At 41.5% G+C, this 20776-nt stretch overlaps 1 protein-coding gene across 3 annotated transcripts in view; it reads left to right on the top strand.

Annotated features, from left to right (window-relative positions):
• Positions 1 to 20776, top strand: part of KCNAB1 (potassium voltage-gated channel subfamily A regulatory beta subunit 1) — a 413540-nt gene that overhangs the window by 119427 nt on the left and 273337 nt on the right. The window lies entirely within an intron of this gene.

The following is a 20776-nucleotide window of genomic DNA, read 5'->3' as shown; positions in this document are numbered from 1 at the left end:
TTGGGCATATATCACAATGCTGGCAGAGATATGGAAACATGTTTGCCCCTGGATAGAGTACCTGTCAGCATTCCCAGGAGAACTGATAGTTTTTGTCCATCTGGCCGCATTCCTGGGTCTGGGCCTGGGAGGAGTTCCTCTCTATGTATAGGTGGCCTCAGAGGATGATCTGGTAGGGGGATTCCTACCTATTCAGTGGATAGATTTATAAAGACAGAAAAAGGAAATCTGTTCATTTGTTCTAAAATATAAACGTATGGTCAAACATCAAGAAGGAGCCTCACATTTCCATAGATGTGCTCCTTGAGATTAGATATTCTATGAAATTGAAATTTAGGCTGCTAACTATACTTCAAAGCTGTCTATAAAAATTTATAGTTTGCCTGACCTATTGTAGGTAAAACCACGCTAAGTGTCAAAACCTGTGTTGAGTCCAAGCTGTGTTGGAGTGTTGGAGACCCAGAGCTTGTATTTGTCACATAGCCTTCTTTAGAAGGCTGCTCCCTCTGCCCTGGTCCACTCTGATGACAATTCTCGTTTCCTCATTGCTGATGAGTTGGGCCTTTTTACTGAGCTGTGATGACTCCCAAGAGATGGAAAGTTCTTACACACTTGGCCTGGCAGATGAGAAGCAACTGGCTTTCCCTGATGGAAGGCATCATGGAGTCCTACAGCCAAGGACACTTGCCTGAGACACTGCTCCAACATCTCATAAGAGGGACACATGTGCCCAGTCAGAGAGCCATGCACATGTGGATCTGTCTCCTGGCAATGCAACAATGTTGAATATTCTTCATACCAGAACTAAAACCCTTGCTTTCCCTCTGGGTGGAAAACAGAGCAATACTGTGTATAGTTGATGAGCCAACACTTTTATTCTTTTGTTGCTCATTCTTTTGGTGTTTCAAATTCTGCCTAAATCTAAAGGAGAAAGGCACAGCTAATGGATTTGTCTTTGACAGCCCTTTATTTCAAGCAGCTGACATCTTTCATTGAAAGTCAGTATTAGTATGGTATACCAAATAGTTTTCTCTTCCTTCAATATACAGAGTTACTGAGACCGCCTTTAAAGTATTCTCTAGAAATGGCAAATAGATTAGAAGTGCCTCTTGGCTCACTTCAAATATATGGGGGAAAAAAATACCCTGGCCCCTGGAGATAAGGTGGCTGTGGAAAGCTGAGTGCCCAAGATGCATTACTTATAATGCTTCCCATCCTAATCCCCAAAGTACTCAGGAAAGACTCTTATCTTAGTGCGGTAGCTTGGATGGGGACTTGGGGCAAAAGAGAATCAACAGTTTCCCAATACACATCACTTTATAAGCTTTTATGTCCTGCCTACCGGGTTATCTGAACGCGCTCACCCATTAGTCACCTCCCGTCTGAATTCTGTTAAACAACCCTAGGTATTCCTTCCTAACACAGCCTAAACCCTAAGCTAATGAAAATCAAAACTGTTCGGAGAGCAAGCCTTCGCTTGTGAGGAGTGGCCGAGAAAGGGTCAAATTAACAGATTATTAAATGGTTTGTGTTCTCGCAGAGCACTGATGGAGCAGTAATATTTGGCCTGGCTTATAACGTAGCTGTAATTAAATACTTGGGTGTTACTGAACACACACAGAAGACACTTCAAAGGCAGGCTGGTGTGCCAGGCTTGTTTATGAAGTCTGGCGTATTTCAGTTGAAGGGAGCAGTTTAAGATCATCATTTGATTGTTTGTTTTATTTTGTTTTTATCATGTGATCTCAGAAAGTAGAGCTACTTTCCTGAAGAAGCTGGACGCAAAACTGATGCTTTGGTAACTGTACCCTCTCCACGGGCTCCCCTGGGCTCCGTCCTGTGCTGTGGGCCATTGGCCATCTCTGGCATTAGCTCTGCCTCAGTTCTGGCCCTGGGCTTGTTGGGAGTAGGCACTGAGTGCTATTAACCAGGTGAGCCAGGAGCCAGCATCAACCTACACCTTAAAAGATGCCTCTTTGGGGCGCCTGGGTGGCGCAGTCGGTTAAGCGCCCGACTTCAGCCAGGTCACGATCTCGCGGTCCGTGAGTTCGAGCCCCGCGTCAGGCTCTGGGCTGATGGCTCAGAGCCTGGAGCCCGTTTCCGATTCTGTGTCTCCCTCTTTCTCTGCCCCTGCCCCGTTCATGCTCTGTCTCTCTCTGTCTCAAAAATAAATAAAACGTTTAAAAAAAAAAATTTTTTTAAAAGATGCCTCTTTGTGAAGCGGTTCAGGTGTTAGCAGCTGGCTTCTGATTCAGAAGACTTTGGTCACCATTCAACAGCAACATGCCCACCCTTTTCCTTGCTGAGGGAACCTGATTTGGTCACTTTTCCTCCCCACAGGAAGGCACCGGGTGAAAGTTCACTTGTCTGAGTTGTATTCTCCCCATGTAGACCGGCAGCATTAACCTCAATCTTGGAACTTGTTAGAAACACAAATCCTCAGACCCCATTCCGGACCTACTGAACCAGAAATCCTGGAAAAGGACAGGATTGTGTGTTTCTTAACAAGGCTTCTACATGATTCTAACACCCTCTCGAGTTCGAACCACTGGTTTAAGCCAAACATGGAGGCTCGTGCTCCTGGTCGTGTGATTGGTTTAGGTATGAGCAGGTGATGCCTTCCATCAATAAGCCTTGAAGGGAGAGGTGCCTGGATTGCTCAGGTGGCTAAGTGTCTGACTTCAGGGGTGCCTGGGTGGCCTAGCTGGTTGAGTGTTGGGCTTCACGTCAGGTCATGATCTTGTGGTTCATGAGTTCGAGTCCTGCACTGGGCTCTCTGCTGTCAGCACAGAGCCTGCTTCAGATCCTCTGTCCCCCTCCCTCTCTGCCCCTCCCCTGTTTATGTTATCTCTCTTTCTCTCTCAAAAATAACATTTAAAAAAACATGAGGGGAAACTGAGGCCTCTTTAAAAAAAAAAAAAAGACAAAAGGCAGGCACATTTCCGTTTTTCCTTCCCTCTGAACATTAATGCATAAAGATACGATGCATCTAGTTGACTTCTGATATTTTTGCAGCCAGATGTATAAAGAGGTTCGACAAATCACTGCGTTACTCCGAAAAAACCTAAAATATTAAAAATAAAAAGCGAGGAGGGGCTAAAGGCAGTTTATGTGACAGCTTATTTGGAATATTCTGGCCAGGGAAGGCCTTTTTCCACTACCCACTTGCAGCAGGACCGCATGTCTGTCAGCCGGGAGCTGGGACACGCTGACCTCTCCTCCAGGTCAGGCCCTGGCGGCAGGGATGGGGCTGTTAACATTGTGCAGATCCCTTGCCAAACGATCGGACCCCCCCCCCCCCAGGAAAGCATTTTCCTGGGGCAGCAGAGAATGCCCACATGTGGACGCCACTTGGCTCACCCACACTAAGGCAAAGCAGGCTCCCAGAGTTGTCTTCACTGCTGCTCAGGTGTCTGCAGTGTTTGCAGGGCGGAAGTACTCCTCAAGGGCTATTTGCAGTTCTCCGCAGGCTTATGTGAAGTCTCCGTGTGAACCCTGCACAAGGGCAACCCAATATTTGATATTTAGTTACAGAGGCTCACCACTGAAAATGTGACCTTTCATTTAGCTCTGTTTTCTTAACGGAGCCTTAAGACAGGTGAAGTATTAGTTGCTAAGAGCCCAGCTGGGGGCTTTGGCTTCCTTTCCGTATCACAGGTAACTTTGCAATGGTTGATAGGATTTCCCACCACCTCCTGTCCATCTTCTAGTGTTCTTTAACATCACAATCTGAAGCGTTTCCCATTTGGCCTTTGGGGTTAGGTAATCTAGCCTATAAAGGAAGCACACTGGCTTTTTCTTTATTTTGAATACCAATTGCCCTGGTAGAAAAGGAAACTGCAGTGAGCTACAATGGCAGAATGTGAAGATTAATTAGCAGCCTCCCTCTCCTTCCCCTGCAGAGCTGACTGTGTGGGTGACACGCAGCATCCCCCACCCCTCCCTCCCAGCCCCACATTCATACTGATTTATGGAACATTCAGCCGATTAGTTGGAGGGCCTTTTAGCAACGTGGCCTATCTGCCCCAGTATGACTATTTATAGGCTACTTTGTTCCAACAAACCACTTTCATTCTAGCTCCTTCGTCTGGTTGGTATTGAACTACTTCCATTATCCATGGGGGTGCTCTGAGCCAGATCTTATTTACAGTTTGAGGCCATTAATATCATTTTGGTTGCAGTGATTTAACGTGGCACATAAGGGATGAATGCACTACAGATTTTACTGTCAGGGAAGCAAACTGGGCACAGACAAGAGGCAACAAGAGCTGTTACAGACCATGTTGCTCAAGATACAACCACAAAAAATATATGTAACGTTCATCCTAACCAGATATGGCCCCCGTTAGACCTCCTATTACCTCCTGAGTAAAGTAAGCTGGTATGTAAGATTCTCTGTGGTTTGACTCCACACCTCTGTCCTGTTCCACCTCCCCCTGACACCCTGTGTCACCTCCCCCCCACCCCCATGCGGCTATGTCACACTGCCCCCTTTGGTATCCATTTACCCAACACTTTATGCATCTGTGTCTCTGTTCAAGCTTGACCCTGACTTGAGGTATCTAAGAATGGGCCACTGTGCCCTCTAACATTATCCTGCTCACTGTTTAAATTTTTTTTTTAAGAGAGAGCATGACAGGGGAGGGACAGAGGAACAGGGGGACAGAGGATCCGAAGCAGACTCTTCACTGCTAGCAGTGAGCTTCACGTGGGGCTCAAGCTCACGAACCTTGAGATCAAGACCTGAGCCGAAGTCAGACTATCAACCAACTGAGCCACCCAGGTGCCCCTGCTCATTGTTTAAAGCCCAGAGCTAGCATCGTCCCCTCTATCAGCTTTCTGTGATTTCCCTTTCGTCAGCATGAATTTCTGTTTGGCATTTCCTCCCACCAAAGCCACTGAACTGTTTTTAGCATGTATTTCATTCTGCCCTGGGTTGTGGTTAGCTGTTTCTGTGTCCATCTTTTTTTTTTTTTTTAAGAGAGCATGCATGAGATGGGGGGAGGGGCAGAAGGAGAGTCTCAAGCAGGCTCCACACTCAGCACAGAACCTGACACAGGGCTGAATCCCATGATCCTGGGATTATGACCTGAGCCAAAATCAAGTCGTAAGCTCAATATTGTGAGCCACCCAGGGGACCCTGTGTATGTCCATCTTATTAGAGCTTAAGCTGATTAAGGGAAGGATGGGCCTTGTTTACCTTAGGCCATTCTTTCTGTTCTCAGTACCTACATCAGTGCCCAGCGTGCGGTAAATGTTCAGTAAATATTTGTTTAATAGATGGGAGAATCAATGTGATTTCTCTCCCATATTAGATCCTCCCTAGAAAAAGGGGGAAAAAATGCAGTCCCAGTTTGATTACTGAGTGAATAAATTTTAGTGCATTTATTTGTGTTTTTAGGGTTTAGTGGATTAATTTTAAATTAAAAAATGAAAAAGTGTTAGGTTTTCAGTACATATGGTCTTCCTGTTTGAATCTGAAATGCAAGATAATACTTCTGGAAACCTGACCTTTTCTATATTTTTCACTTCCTACTTTTTAACCATAATATTTCTCCACATTGTAATTAAAATGAGGTATTTGACAGAATGAATGGAAGTGTTCTATTCACTACCTCTTAGAAAATGCCTTGAGAATGACGTGGCCAGCCTTTGTGACTGGTGTCACCTTGAGCAGATCACTCAAGACTGTTGTCTCCTCCAGGGTTACTGTGCTGTTAATGAAGTGTGTGGTTTCTCCTTTCAGGAGCCCCTACGGCTGGGTAAGCTAGCCCACCAGTGTGAGTGGAAGCTCCCTGGGTGAGCATTGTCCTCTGCTTTATGCCAAAAGCAGTACTGGGTCAGCCTACTGGGATAAGACTTCTCAGTAGACCGTGATGGGTTGAACTATTTTTGACTGCATAAAGGAAAATGTAGCTTAAGTACTTTTTCCCCTATGTGTATTGAATAGTTTCCATTTACCCCTCCAGACCCACCCCTACCCTTTTCTGCTGTGTTTTGGACTTGTAGGAGGTTCCCGGGGCTTCTGGCTTCCAGTTGGTTTCAGCCAATTGGCAGGAGATAGAGGGCAGGGCTATATTTATTCCCGTGAACTGGCTATTTCCTTCAGATGAGGATCACAGGTTCTGTCAGCCCACTCTGTCTCTGGGTTCTGGTAATGACTTCTTCCAGTCAGCCCTTCAGACTTAGGAGTGGTAATGGACCCACCTGTTACAAGGCCTGAGGCACTGCGGTTTAGGGATATACTTAAGGGATATTCCTGTTTTGTCTTGTCCATTGTCTCTGTTACAAACTCTTTTCAGATGACCCATGACTGTGCCATCTTTTTTCCTGCTGGGACCGGACTGAGTCACCATGTTACATCAGACAAGCCTGGGGCGTCCCTATAGCTTGGGGCCAGCAGCAGAGGCAGTGAAAGAATTCACCCAAGGTAGAACAAAACAGATAAAAGTTTACTGAATACACTGCAAGGGAGCAGTAGGCAGGACAGCAAAGGAGAGAATGTCTGCCTCAAGGTGGTGGGGAGGCTGTAATTGTAGGATGGAATGAGGAAGTATGGGATTGTATGGAATTTTCCCTTTTTTGGTAATCTTAGGAACTGTGCCTGGTTGTAAATGGCCCATTAGGGCCTATGGATATTTCAAAGTGGGTCGCTTAATGAGCCTGTTTGTGTCAGCTCGGTGGTCACTGTGGGCCCTGTTGGCTTGCTCAAGTTTCCATTGCTCAAATCTATTGCCTAAAAGCAGCCTCTATGGTTTTGTTTTTAATCACCTTCTTGTGAAAAACTCCTAAGTTCTTAGTGAAACAAATACTGGGTAATAGGGAAAGAGCAGAATGCATTAGGCAACTTCCTTTATCAATCCTTAGGGGAAACATCACAACGCTAATAAAAATTCAAACAACAAGTCAAACAATAGAAAAAAGGATTCCAGAAAACTGGAATTGGAAAGAACATTGACAACTGTTTGGTGGGGGGGCGGGCATCTGGTTCGTGCCTAGAGCCACGTTCTGAAGACAGCTTCCATGTCTTCAATATCTTCACATTAAAAAAAAAAAGTTTGGGGCGCCTGGGTGGCTCAGTTGGTTAAGCGTCCGACTTCAGCTCAGGTCACGATCTCACGGTCCGTGAGTTTGAGCCCTGTGTCAGGCTCTGGGCTGATGGCTCAGAGCCTGGAGCCTGCTTCGGATTCTGTGTCTCCCTCCCTCTCTCTCTGTCCCTCCCCCATTCATGCTCTGTCTCTCTCTGTCTCAAGAATAAATAAACGTTAAAAAAAAATTTTTTTTTTTTAAAGTTTGAAGCTCTGGTCTCTTCTTATAAGGACACAAATCCTATCACGGGTGCCCCACCCTCATGACCTCATCTAAACCCAATTATCTCCCAGAGGCCCCACCTCCAAATACTATCACATTGCTGGTCAAGGCTTCAACATATGAACTGGACCGCGGGGGAGGGGCACAAATATTCAGTTTATAACAGTCCCTGACATAAAGATGGCTTTTCATGGTGGTCGAGTTTAAGAGCCAATGTTTACTTGGGTGTATCACATGGATGGTGACTGGTTGGTGAGGTCAGGTTCTTAAAGAATTTGAGGGGTTCCTGGGTGGTTCAGTTGGTGGGGCATCTGACTTTGGCTCAGGTCATGATCTCATGGTCCGTGGGTTTCAGCCCGTGTTGGGCTCTGTGCTGACAGCTCAGAGCCTGGAGCCTGCTTCAGATTCTGTGTCTCCTCTCTCTGTGCCCCTCCCCTACTGGTGTTCTGTCTCTCAAGAATAAATAAACATAAGGAAATTTTTAAAAAATTTTGAATAGGAGGTTTGCACTTAGTCTATAATCCTGGAAACAATAGAAGCAGAGACCCAGTAGCTGAGTCACTACAAAATGGTGGGTAAAGCACCAGAATGGGAAAAAGCAGATACCACCTGCTGAGGGAGGCCACTAGAGAAGATGATTTCCCTAATTACCTTCCAGTTTATTTTCAAGCAGGTCTTTTCCTTGAAATAGCCCTAGGTGGTTTTAGGGCTTAAGGAGCCACAAGTCTGGAAGGAAGAATATGTTTTCTAATAGAAGTCCCAGGATTGAGTATGATTGAATGATTGGGCACACATGACTATCCTGAGTCAATCACTGTAACTTGGGCAGTGAAACTCTTATTGACTGGGTCACATGCCCTTACTAGGAGCCTGGGAATGGGGTCTATCTCACTTGAAGCATAACATGCTATTATCGGAAGGGAGAAGGGATATTGAACATGCCAGAAGAATGAACCCAAGTCATCTAAGCACGATTTAGTTTCTTATCACCTGAAGAGCCCATGGAATGCAACTACCATTCAGAGAAGTAAATACTCTATTTCCTCTATCATGTGCTGCCATCTGGTTCTGTGGCCACAATTTGAGTACATCCATTGACAACAAGATTACCAGATCTCTAGGTGGGCAGCCCGATGGGTTGTTGAGCAACCCACATTGGCAATGGGTCCTTCTTTTTTTTTTTTTTTTCAACGTTTTTTTATTTTGGGGACAGAGAGAGACAGAGCATGAACGGGGGAGGGGCAGAGAGAGAGGGAGACACAGAATCGGAAACAGGCTCCAGGCTCTGAGCCATCAGCCCAGAGCCTGACGCGGGGCTCGAACTCACGGACCGCGAGATCGTGACCTGGCTGAAGTCGGACGCTTAACCGACTGCGCCACCCAGGCGCCCCAACAATGGGTCCTTCTTTACAATGTCCCCAGCCTGCCTGTTGCCAGTTCTCCTTGGTCCTGTTTCTGTCCTATGTAACAACGTTCCCAAATGTCTTCCCTCCTCCACATGACAGCCTTTTGAATTTCAGAAGATAGTTAACAATTAAGAATGATTACAGGGAAATTAAAATCATGTCCTGAAAGGGACATGTTTTTTTCATTTACCTACACTTAATATTAAATAACTCACTCCTACTCAGTTAAAAGAAAAAGCCCTAAGCCAAAAACATTAGGAATCCAAATATCCTTTCTCCCCTTCCCCCACAAGACAACTTTTATAACAAACAACCTTATTGCTGTAAATAATGTGCCATGCTGTTGAGTGAGCGAGCACTGGGCCTAAATAATGTTAGCTGTGGAATGGCAAATCCCCTTCTGGATGTGGAACACGACAGTGGTTTATACAGACAATCCAATCTGACTAGCGGGGGAAATGGAATGACTCTGCTTCCAATTGGTTTTGTTTAATGATCTCTCACTTCAAAATGTCACTTAAAGAGTTACAAATGGTTAATTGATCTGTAAATGAACCTAGAAAACACCTGGGGCATAAACCAAAGAACACTCTTGGGATCTAGTGACTCTTTGTGCTTGCTGCAGAATCACACCATTTCAACACCCGGGCAGGGCCTCCTGTAACTACGGGTTTAGACTGAGGCCAAAAGTGGTAAGATTCCAGTGACAAGAAGATCCTGCCCCAGCTAATGTCTCTGGGGCACCTTGTCCATCTGCTGAGACCCTGATAGAGACAAAGGGACTTCCTAATCTGATACGTTGAGGCCGCTTTAAACCCAGAAGGGCTGGCTCTTGGTGGGGCAAAGGATGTTCTTCCCAGCAGATCAAAGCCTGAGGTCAAAGGTGACCAGCATTAGTTCTTCAGCTCACTGGGAACCTTTTACATCTTGGAAATGTTCATCAGTGGTCAGAAAAAGGAATTTTTATTGGCTGTCCTCCTCTGGTTCTAAAGTCCCTAGTCCCACTAAGAGCAGTAGAAAGCCCATAACTTGGTATTCTAAGGTAATTAATCCATTTCTCAAAGAGGAGTTTGGATAAATATTTAGCTAGTTGAAAATTACAGCTCCTTATCAGAGGTGGTCTTCATGCCCTCCACCAGGTTCTTGTTACTCTTCTCTGAGTTGTTCCTTGCCTACCCGCTATGTCTAAAAGCTGTCCTGTCTGGGCTTTGGGAGCATTCCAGTATCCATGACTGCAAACTTTGCACTGCCTCAGTATCCAGCTCAGTGCTCTGTGACCTCCCATGTGCTGTGGAGACCCTGATGATCCCTGGCTGCTTTGTTGACTCATTCCATAATGGGGGTGACTCTATGAGGCTGCATCTAGCACCACCCTTGGCCATTGTTTTTCTGCCATTGCTGGTCTGCCATCCTTCCACACTAGCGCAGATCCAGTGTGGGCCCAGTGCGGAACTTCTTTGGGATGCCCTTGGATCCTCCCTCAACCTAGTTAGGGATTCTACTATGTCAGCCATGTGATAGAAGAAGCAGACTCTTCCGGACTATCCCACAGCAACTAAACTCATTGTTCTTTCTGATCCTGTCTTGCAACTCCTCTTAGAAACTTTCCAGACCTCTTCTCTGACATCTGTCTACTATGGCTTGTACTAAATTCTGTGTTCAGAGTCCCAATCTTTGCTTCTGATTGGAAGTAGAAATCGGGTCCTTAAAGATAACAAAACCTCTCAGAAAAATCATGTTTTTGTTGGCTTGTTTTTAGTGTTGGATTTATTCTACATCATGGCATGGCACTTTGTTTTCTGTCTTAACAGACTTATGAGGTATAACTTACATACCATAATATTCACCCAAAACAAATACATAACTCCATGATTTTAATAAATTTATAGAATTGTACAATAACAAAAATTCAGTTTTAGAACATTCCTATAATATCAAAAAATTTCCTTGTGCCTATTAGCAGTCAATCCCTGTTTTCACTACCAGACCCAAGTAACCTCTGGTCTGTTTTTGTCTCCATAAATTTGCCTTTCTAGACTTGTCATAAACATAGAATTGTATAATACACAGCCTTTTTGTCTAGCTTCTTTTCTTTAGTGTAATGTTTTTGAGGATGACTCATGTTGCATGTATCAGTAGTTCATTCTCATAATTGCTGAAAAGAATTATATAAATACAACACATTTTGTTTATCCACTTGCTATTTGATGGATCTTTGGATAAGTTTCTGGGTTTGGTTGTTATGAATGTTACGAACATTCATGTACATGTCTTTACGTAGCTATATGTTTTCATACCTAAGAGTGGAATTCCTTGGTCATATGGTAAATTTGTGCTTCACTTTTTAGAAGCAATCAGACTATTTTCCATGGTGGGAAATTTGACATCCTCACCACCAATGCATGAGGATTTCAGTTCCAGTTCCTCCATACCATCACTGACTGTTGGTTAAATTTTTAAAAAATTATAGCATTTTTACTGGGTGTATAGGAGTGTCTCATTGTAGTGTTTTGTGTATTTCCTTAGTATAATGAGGTTCAGCTCCTCCTTAGGTGCTTGTTAGCCATTCACATCTCTATCCTATTTCTTTGGTGAAATATCTATTAAAGTCTTCAGTCCATTTCTTAAGTTGGATTATCTTTTTATTTAGTTATTGGTGTTCTTTTTTTTTTTTTTTTTTTCAACGTTTATTTTATTTTTGGGACAGAGAACGGGGGAGGGGCAGAGAGAGAGGGAGACACAGAATCGGAAACAGGCTCCAGGCTCTGAGCCATCAGCCCAGAGCCTGACGCGGGGCTCGAACTCACGGACCGCGAGATCGTGACCTGGCTGAAGTCGGACGCCCAACCGACTGCGCCACCCAGGCGCCCCTAGTTATTGGTGTTCTTTATGTATTTTGGATACAACCTCTTTACCATGTATAGACTTGGAAAATTTTAAATTGGTCTATGTCTTCGCGATCTGTTCTTAAGTGAAGTGGTTTTTCTTTTTAGGGAGTCCAATTTATCATTGCTTTTCTTTTACAGGGTGTACTTTTGGTGTCCTATCTTTGCCAAACACAAGTTCACAAAGATTTATCCTATGTTTGCTTCTAGATGGTTTAGAGTCTTAACTCTTTATGATCCATTTTGATTTGATTTTTGTGCAGGATGTAAGGTAAGAGTGTAAGGTCTTTGTTTTTCTGCATGGAAATATCCAATTGTACTAGCAACATTTTTTTTTTTTTTTTTAAAGACCGTTGTTTCCCAGTTGAATTTTGTTGGGTGCCATGGTTGAAAACCAATTGACCACAAATATGGGGACTTATTTCTGAACTCTCAGTTCCCTTCCATTATTCTATATGCCTATCCTTTGCCAATACCACACTCTGTTGGTTAATATAGCTTGGTAGTAAGTTTTGAATTAGATAATGTAAGTCTTATAATATAGTCCTTTTTCAAAATTATTTCAGCTGTTTAAATTTATTGCATTTCCACATAAATTTTAGAATCAGCTTGTCAAGTTTTACAAAATCCAGCTGAATTTTTATAGAGAATATTTTGAATTTCTAAATCAATTTGGGGACAGTTGCCATCTTGATAATAGTAACTATTCCAATCTATGATCCTTAACATTATTTAGATCTTCTTCAACTTCTCAGTAATATTTTGTAGTATTCAGATTACAAGACTTGAATTTCTTTATTTTTAAGTATTTTATTTTCTTTGATTTTTTGCAAATTTTAACCAATTTTGGATTGTTGATGGCTAGTATAAAAATACGATTGATTTTTGTATATTGATCTTATATTCTGTGACCTTGCTAAATTAACTTACTAGTTGTAGTCAACCTTTAGTTTTTTTGTTGATTACCTTCTTTCTGTTAAACACTTTTATTCCGTTGACTGTAGAAACTATTTCTTTAAGTTATCTTTTACTGGGTTGCTCTAATGATTACAATATGTACTTTAAACTTACCACAATCTAACTTAATCTTATGTATAAGTTAACTTAATTAACTTAAATCTGTTAAAATGTAGAAATTTTGCTCTACTATGGTTCCATGTACCATTTATTCTCCATCCTTTGTACTACTATATACTGTATTATATAAAATAATAAATAACAATATAATGTACTGTCCCGTAGTATATATAGTACTATCTGTACTAGTATATAAACAAATACATCTTTATATTTTATAATCTCAATGATACCGTGTTAAAATTGATTTATATAGTGTTAATGTCTTAATATTAAACCAAAGTACTTTTAATTTCTCATAAATCTTGACTTGTAATAAGTTCCGAAAAATCTTGATTTATGGGGATTAACACGTCCTTTGATTTAGTATTGATTTTCAGAATTATGCTTCCATTTTAGAGACTGATTCACTCTGACCTCAGTGACCATTCTGCTGAATACTGCAACTGCCTTAAATTGTCCAGATGCCGAGCTTCTTTTTTAATGAGAAGTATCTAGTCCTTTTAGATTTAATGCCATTCCTTGCTCCTTGACATCATCGTAAGTCCCGTGATTCAAATCCTCTATTCTCATAACTGAGTCTGGGACTTGAGCTCCAACTGATTCTTGAGCTGCTCTAGTCCTGCACCACATGATGCTATGACTCCCAGCTTCTAACATATATCTCTGCTGACGTGATCATTCGCACTTTTACCAAAAAGAAAGGCATCCATTAAAAAAACACTTGGGGGTACTTTTGATCAGGAAAATGGTAAAAATAAAAACCAACCAATTATGGTTGTATCAATGCTTTGCTATTTCCTCCAGAGCTTGCATGCTTCATAAATTCCATAGTATTGTGTCATGCTATTTCTGATTCCCAAGTAGTCCATATGCCATTCTCTCTCCATTCCTGAGCCAGTGCTTTTTCCAGAGAAGCCCTCTGGTTTAGTGGATTCTCACCCAGGGTATGGTTATTGATGATACGTTAGTGGATCCTTTCATCTCTCTATCTGAGCCAGTATGGTTGTCTCTGGGCAAAGAGACACTGTAGGGCATGGGCAGGCCCACCTTCCCATATTTTACCTATGAGGATTCTTCTCGTTTCTTTTTGTTTGCATCCCATCAAAGAAACCACTCTCAGATGGGAGCTCTCAAACCTGTACTCTGAGTTTTTGTCTCCATACAGGCTTGGGCTGTTTTGTTGCATCTTCAACTTTGCTCTCTTGTCAGTCCAGAAAGCAAATCTGGTCCTGCTGCTTCCTCTCCTCGTCTTTCCCTCACCTCCCTCCCATTTAACACATGCTTTCTGCAAAGTAGCAGTGGTCAGTTGAATGGTTGTCCCTAAATAGGTGTGTTCATATCCTAATCCCTGAAACCTGTGAATGTGAATTTATTTGGAAAAGGTGTCTTTGCAGATGTAATGAATCTAAAGATCTTGAGATGAGATCAACCTAGGTGGGCCCTAAATCCAAAGATAAGTGTCCTTAAAAGAGACACAAGAGAAGACAAAGACACAGGGAGGAAAAGGACATTTGTAGGTGGAGTCAGAGAACGGAGAGATAGAGTCACAGGGAATGCTGATGAGCCACCAGAAGCTGAAAGAGGCAGGGGCTGAATTTCCCCTAGAGCCTTGTAGGGAGCACAGCAAGTTTTAAATCACACCTTGATTTAAAACTTCTGGCTTCCAGAATTGTAAGAATACATTTCCGTTGTCTTAAGTCACCAAGTCTGTGATAATTTGGGACAACACCAATGGAAACTAATACATTGATCTTTTCCCAACAGGCCAACCACCTCCCCGTGGAATTCAGTTAGCAGATTAGGCTCAAGCTTCATATCTGTCTTCAAATCCTTCCCTACATTTGATTTTGGCTAAAGTTCTTTTCTTCCCCAGTCCTCTCGTCATTCCTATTCCTTTCCTGATATTTCCTAACATCTATACAGAAATACCATATTGCATTACTCTCTGCTCTCATTTCATCACCATAGTACTATGTATACAACAAGTAGGAGTTGGGGTAAAGGGTGAATGCAGAATACTGGGACAAACCACAATGATTAGAGATGTCTCAGAAATTTCAACTTAGTTATTTGATTTCTGTATGACATATTTCCACTGAGTTCTAGCATTACCCAGAGGTTGGTATCAATTCATTTATTCAGCCACTGGGAATTCATAAAGCACCTGTCTGCACAGCTGTCTGATAGGTTGAGGCATGCCTTTTCTCTTAAGGGGCTCAGCTCACATTAATTTGATTTAACTATGAACCTTTATAGGTTCTCTTTCCTTTAGTAGAGACTAACTCTAGGGAGGGTCAACGAGGCTTAGGTTGGTAGAATTCATAGTCAGTATTACCAAAAATACCTTTTAATATTCCATGTTTAATTATTACTGCCTCCCCAGCAGGAATCCATGAGAGATCTATAGCAAAAGAGTGATTTGATTTAATAAATTGTTCTCCACATCAGTTAGCATAGCTTAATGGTCACATCCTGGATAATCTATTCCTCGATACTTGTTTGCTAAAAAATAAACTGGGTTGGTTTGGTTCCATTTATCTCACAGTACTGGGTGCTGTGAAATAGAAAAGAAAAAATCTTGGCCTTCCATTCATGATAAGTATACCTACAGACTCCTCATTGCTTCAAGCATCATTTCTTTTTCTATGGATATCACTTTTTTGTTGTTCAATAATATAAACGGGATATATACCTGCAGCAGAAAATAATAGACTATCAAAATAAGGAAACAAAAATTATCCACACTTCTGCCACTCACAGGTAACCACTGGTAATATTTGGGGATCTCAAATATACCCAACGTACCAAATATATCGGGGTATATCCCTTTATTTCTCTGCAGAGATAGATAAATTTCGCTTCGTCAAAATAGGCTCATACTATACATATTGTTTTGTGAACTGGGTTTTTGTTTTGTTTTGAGCACACAGTGCATTGTGAATGTTTTTTCATACTCTTCCTGTGAGGACTGGAAGTAAGAAGTACCATTCTTTCATCAGCAAGTTTCATCTTACAGCTGGCAGATTCCAGCAATCTCCTACTGGACCACTCTGTTGGCCTTCAGGGTGATCTTCCAAAAATACTGCTTATACTCCTCCCCACAGACCCGAATTCTTGCTAAACTTTATACCTTCAACCTCCCCGCAACCTCCCTGAGTCTTGCCCACACTGTTATTCCAGCTGTCCTCAGCAGACTCTAGTTGATTCATGTACATTTGCTTGGCATCATTTCTTACATAAATCCTTTTTTCAAATAAGGTTCCATCCAGAGAGCTTTGCTCATTTTTCTCTAAAAGGCTCCTCAACCTCCCCATCCTTGCTAAAAAATATTTTCTCTGCTCATGTAGCCTCCCTCACCAATTTTCTTTCCTTGCCTAAGTTCTTCCCTGTCCTTAATGCCCAATCTTTTCTGACACCACTATGGTCTCTGTAACTGCTCTGACCTCTAGTGATCTCTTCCTCTAGAGTGTACATCAGCTAGATCACTCATTCCGACATGCAGGGTAGACAGCTAGTCATCAGTGAATGTCTCTGCACACTCCCCAATCAGGAAGGGAACCGTATGGGGAGGGACTGAACCCTTCACCTCTTTGCTTCATCGGGATATAGAACTTGTCAACTGGACAGTGAACGATGCATATTGACCTGGTAATCAATGCATGGTGATGACACATAATTGATTTAAGGGCAGATGCTGTATGAAAATGAAAAGACAAAGGAACAAATCCAAAATGATAGCATGAGGTAGTTGACACATACACTGAAAAAGATTTCATTATATAAAACAACAACAGCAACATCAATAACAACAACCACAGATCTACGTGTGGAAAATATAAATGTGCAAGCCAAAAGATACTGACAAAAATGCTAAAAATCGAAAGTCTGGATTAACGTGACTTTTTTCCTTCATGCTTTCATGTATTCCTGTTTTCTCTTAGATGAATTTGCGATAAGGCTATGATAGAAAAATAATTTTAAAAATGTACTTTATTTACAAGAATGATCCACGATAAAAACTTCAGATAATACAGGGCTTGATAGAGCACAGAGTGAGACTTAATCCTTATGCGCCCCTAAATGAGTTTTATTTTAAATGTGATGAAAGCCTAAGGAGTCTTCTCCATGAACTTTCTGTGTGAACTGTCAAAATGAAGGACTTAAATGAGAAGGAATCTCCTAGGATCTTAGATCGGCTCTTTACAACACCTCCCCTTTGAGAATGAATGGAACAAAGAAGTCAGAGAATACATCTTTTTTTTTTGTAATATTTTTAACGGTTATTTAATTTTGAGAGAGAGACAGAGACAGAGACAGAGTGTGAGTGGGGGAGGGGCAGAGAGAGAGGTAGACACAGAATCTGAAGCAGGCTCCAGGCTCTGAGCTGTCAGCACAGAGCCCGGTGCAAGGCTTAAACTCAGGGATCGCAAGATCATGCCTTGAGCCACAGTCAGACGCTTAACTGGCTAAGCCACCCAGGTGCCCTGAGAGAATACATCTTTTATAAAAATACCTTAGGGGCACCTGGGTGGCCTCCAGCTTCAGCTCAGGGCATGATCTCGCAGTCTGTGAGTTTGAGCCCCGCATTGGGCTCTGTGCTGACAGTGTAGAGCCTGCAGCCTGCTTAGAATTCTGTCTCTCTGTCTCTCTCTGTCACTCCCCTGCTCATGCTCTGTCTCTTTCTCTCTCAAAAATAAACATTGAAAAAATACATTAGATATGAAGTAGAATGACGATACTTTTTCTCACCCTAAAAAGCCCAACATATCTGACTGAAACAAGGAAGTTTTAACCCATTGATGTATTTTTAACGTTTTTTGTTTTATTTATTTATTTATTTATTTATTTATTTATTTATTTATTTATTTATTTTTGAGACAGGGGGAGACAGAGCATGAACAGGGGAGGGTCAGAGAGAGGGAGACACAGAATCTGAAACAGGCTCCAGGCTCCGAGCTGTCAGCACAGAGCCCGACGCGAGGCTCGAACTCACGGACCGCGAGATCATGACCTGAGCCGAAGTCTGCCGCTTAACCGACTGAGCCACCCAGGCGCCCCTTGATGTATTTTTAGAAAGGCCTTCAGATTGCTTATTTTTCTCATCCCCATCAGGCAAGGCTGACTTCATGTAGAAAGCCCTTCTGGTGTCTGATTCACTTCTTAGTTTTGCAAGGGTGAAGATGAATGGTTCTGTAATTCCATCTATAGGGTACTTAGTTGAGAGCCCAATTAACTTAGATGTTTAACAAAGGTGGATTCTTTTTTCCCTTTCCTCTGGAATGAGATAGTGGATATAGAAGCCTTTGACACAATGCCTGGCACATAGTGGGTGCTGAAAAAATTTTACCTTCCCCCTTTCTACATATTTTAGGTTTAAATGGCCATGAAATAAGAGTTTACAATATATGATTTTAGAAATCATTATATTTCATCAGTTCTCTGAAGCACATATGGTTCCTTTGGTGATATTGTGACATTTCCTATTGCTGCTATTAATATATGATGTTATATTAGGTGTACAATATAATGATTCAACAGTTCTACACATTTCTCAGTGCTCATCAAGATAAGTGTGTTCTTGGGGCGCCTGGGTGGCTCGGTCGGTTAAGCGTCCGACTTCAGCTCAGGTCATGATCTCACGGGTCCGTGAGTTCGAGCCTGCGTCGGGCTCTGTGCTGACCGCTCAGAGCCTGGAGCCTGTTTCAGATTCTGTGTCTCCCTCTCTCTCTGCCCCTCCCCTGTTCATGCTCTGTCTCTCTCTGTCTCAAAAATAAATAAATGTTAAAAAAAAAAAATTAAAAAAAAAAAAAGATAAGTGTGTTCTTAATCTCCTTTATCTATTTCACCCATCCCCCCTACCCATTTCTCCTCTGGGAACCACGAGTTTGTTCTGTGTATTTACGACTGCTTTTTTATCTCTTTTATCATTTGTTCATTTGTTTTGTTTCTTAAGTTCCACATGTAAGTGAAGTCATATGGTATTCATCTTTCTCTGACTTATTTCACTTCATACTATACCCTCTGGGTCCATCCATGTTGTTGCTAATGGAAGATTTTGTTCTTTTTTATGGCTTAGTAATATTCCAGTGTGTGTGTGTGTGTGTGTGTGTGTGTGTGTGTGTGTGTGTCTGTCTGTCTGTAGGGGTGTGTGTGTGTGTGTGTGTGTGTGTGTATAAATACCTCTTCTTGATCCATTCATCAGTTGATGGACACTTGGGTTGCTTCCATATCTTGGCTATTGTAAATAATGATGCAATAAACATCAGGGTGCATGTATCTTTTCAAATTCATGTTATTGTTTTTTTTTTTTTTTTTGGAGGTAAAGAATAAATACCTGGTAAAGGTGGATCATATGGATCATATGGTAATTTTATTTGTAATCTTTTTGACTTTTCTACCTTGGCTGCACCAGTTTGCATTCCCATCCAACAGTGCATGAGGGTTTGATTTTCTTCACATTCTCACCAACACTTGTTGTTTCTTGACAGGTGTAAAGTGATCTCATTGTGGTTTTAATTTGCATTTCCCTAATGATTAGTGATGTTGAGCATTTTTTCATGTGTCTGTTTGCCATCTGTATGTCTGCTTTGGAAAATATCTAAGTCCTCTGCCTATTTTAATGGGATTATTTGTTTTTGTTTTTTGTTTTTTTTTGTTTTTGGTATTGAGTTACATAAGTTCTTTATATGTTTTGGATATTAACCCCTTATTGGATGTCATTTGCAAATATACTCTCCCATTCATTAGGTTGTCTTTTTGTTTTGTGGATGGTTTCCTTTGCTCTGCAGAAGCTTTTACTTTGGTGTAGTCCCATTATTAACTTTGTTCTTGTTTCCCTTGTCTCAGGAGACCCATCCATAAATAGGTCTCTAAAGCTAATGTCCAAGAGATTACTGTTTTACTCATTTTATGATTTCAGGCCTCACATTTAGGTTTTTAATGCATTTTGAGTTTTTTGTGTGTATATGGTGGAAGAAAATAGTCCAATTTCCTTATTTTGCTTGTAGCTGTCCAGTTTCCTCAACACCATTTGTTGAAGAGACTATTTTTGGTGTGTTATTCTTGCCTTGTTTTTCATAGATTAATTGGCCATATAAGCATGGGTTTACTTCTGGACTCTATTCTGTTGACCTATGTGTCTATATTTGGTGCCAGTCCCATACTGTTTTGATTATTACAGCTTTATAATATATCCTGAAATCTGGGATTGTGATACCACCATCTTTATTCTTTTTCAAGATGGCTTTAGCTATTCAGGGCCTATTGAGTATGTTTTCAAAAAATTGCCACGTTACCAACACAAAGGATGATTGTGGAAAAAGATGTGGACGATGATGACAGAGTAAAAGAAGCAGAAGTGAAGCATCAAATTCTAAATGTCAACACGTTGGGGAGTACCTTAACCAATTTTTCTTATATTTTCCCCCTCCTGTATGTACAAGAGTAAAATTTTGGGCAGGAAATCCCAACTAATTCTAAAACAACTCTTTTGATAACTTTAAAATACAAAGTTTAAAGAAAAAAAAGCATTGTGTCATAACTAATTGACCACAGTTTTTATTTTAATGGTATACAAAATAATGTGTATTTCTTAAGGTTAATGAAATCTTAAATTGACAAATATTTCTGACCAACTTACTCTATTGTAAGGCAATGACAGAAATCATACTAATGGCTAATAATTGAGGAGGAATTAAAAACATTTGCAAAAGCAAACAGACCATATGTCCCTGTTTCCCCCCCAGCTCTATGCCCAAGTTCTAGATGAGCTTATGAGAAATTATCTACCATGAAGAGGCCTGAACAAAATCATCTGAATTGTGAATTTCCTATTTTTCCACACTTGCTTCCTATAGCACTGTAGCACCTCATCTTGAACGTATAAAGTAATGGACAAATATGGAGACCTTGCTGACCATCTAATATGTCACAAATTTCCAACTAAGGAAACAGTTATCTGTGGCTGTGAGTATGGTTTGAGTGTTAATTGAAAAGCCTAACTACCCTTTAATCATGTTTTTGTTTTCGACATGTGGCCAGTGGTGTGAGAAAATGTGTATTGAGTTCGTCTTCTGTTTCGTAGTGTAGGTTCTC

Source organism: Leopardus geoffroyi, chromosome C2 (assembly GCF_018350155.1).
Source record: "Leopardus geoffroyi isolate Oge1 chromosome C2, O.geoffroyi_Oge1_pat1.0, whole genome shotgun sequence".
Classification (NCBI taxonomy): Eukaryota; Metazoa; Chordata; class Mammalia; order Carnivora; family Felidae; genus Leopardus; species Leopardus geoffroyi.
Note: the sequence above shows the minus strand (reverse complement) of the source record. Positions and strands in the feature narration are given on the sequence as shown.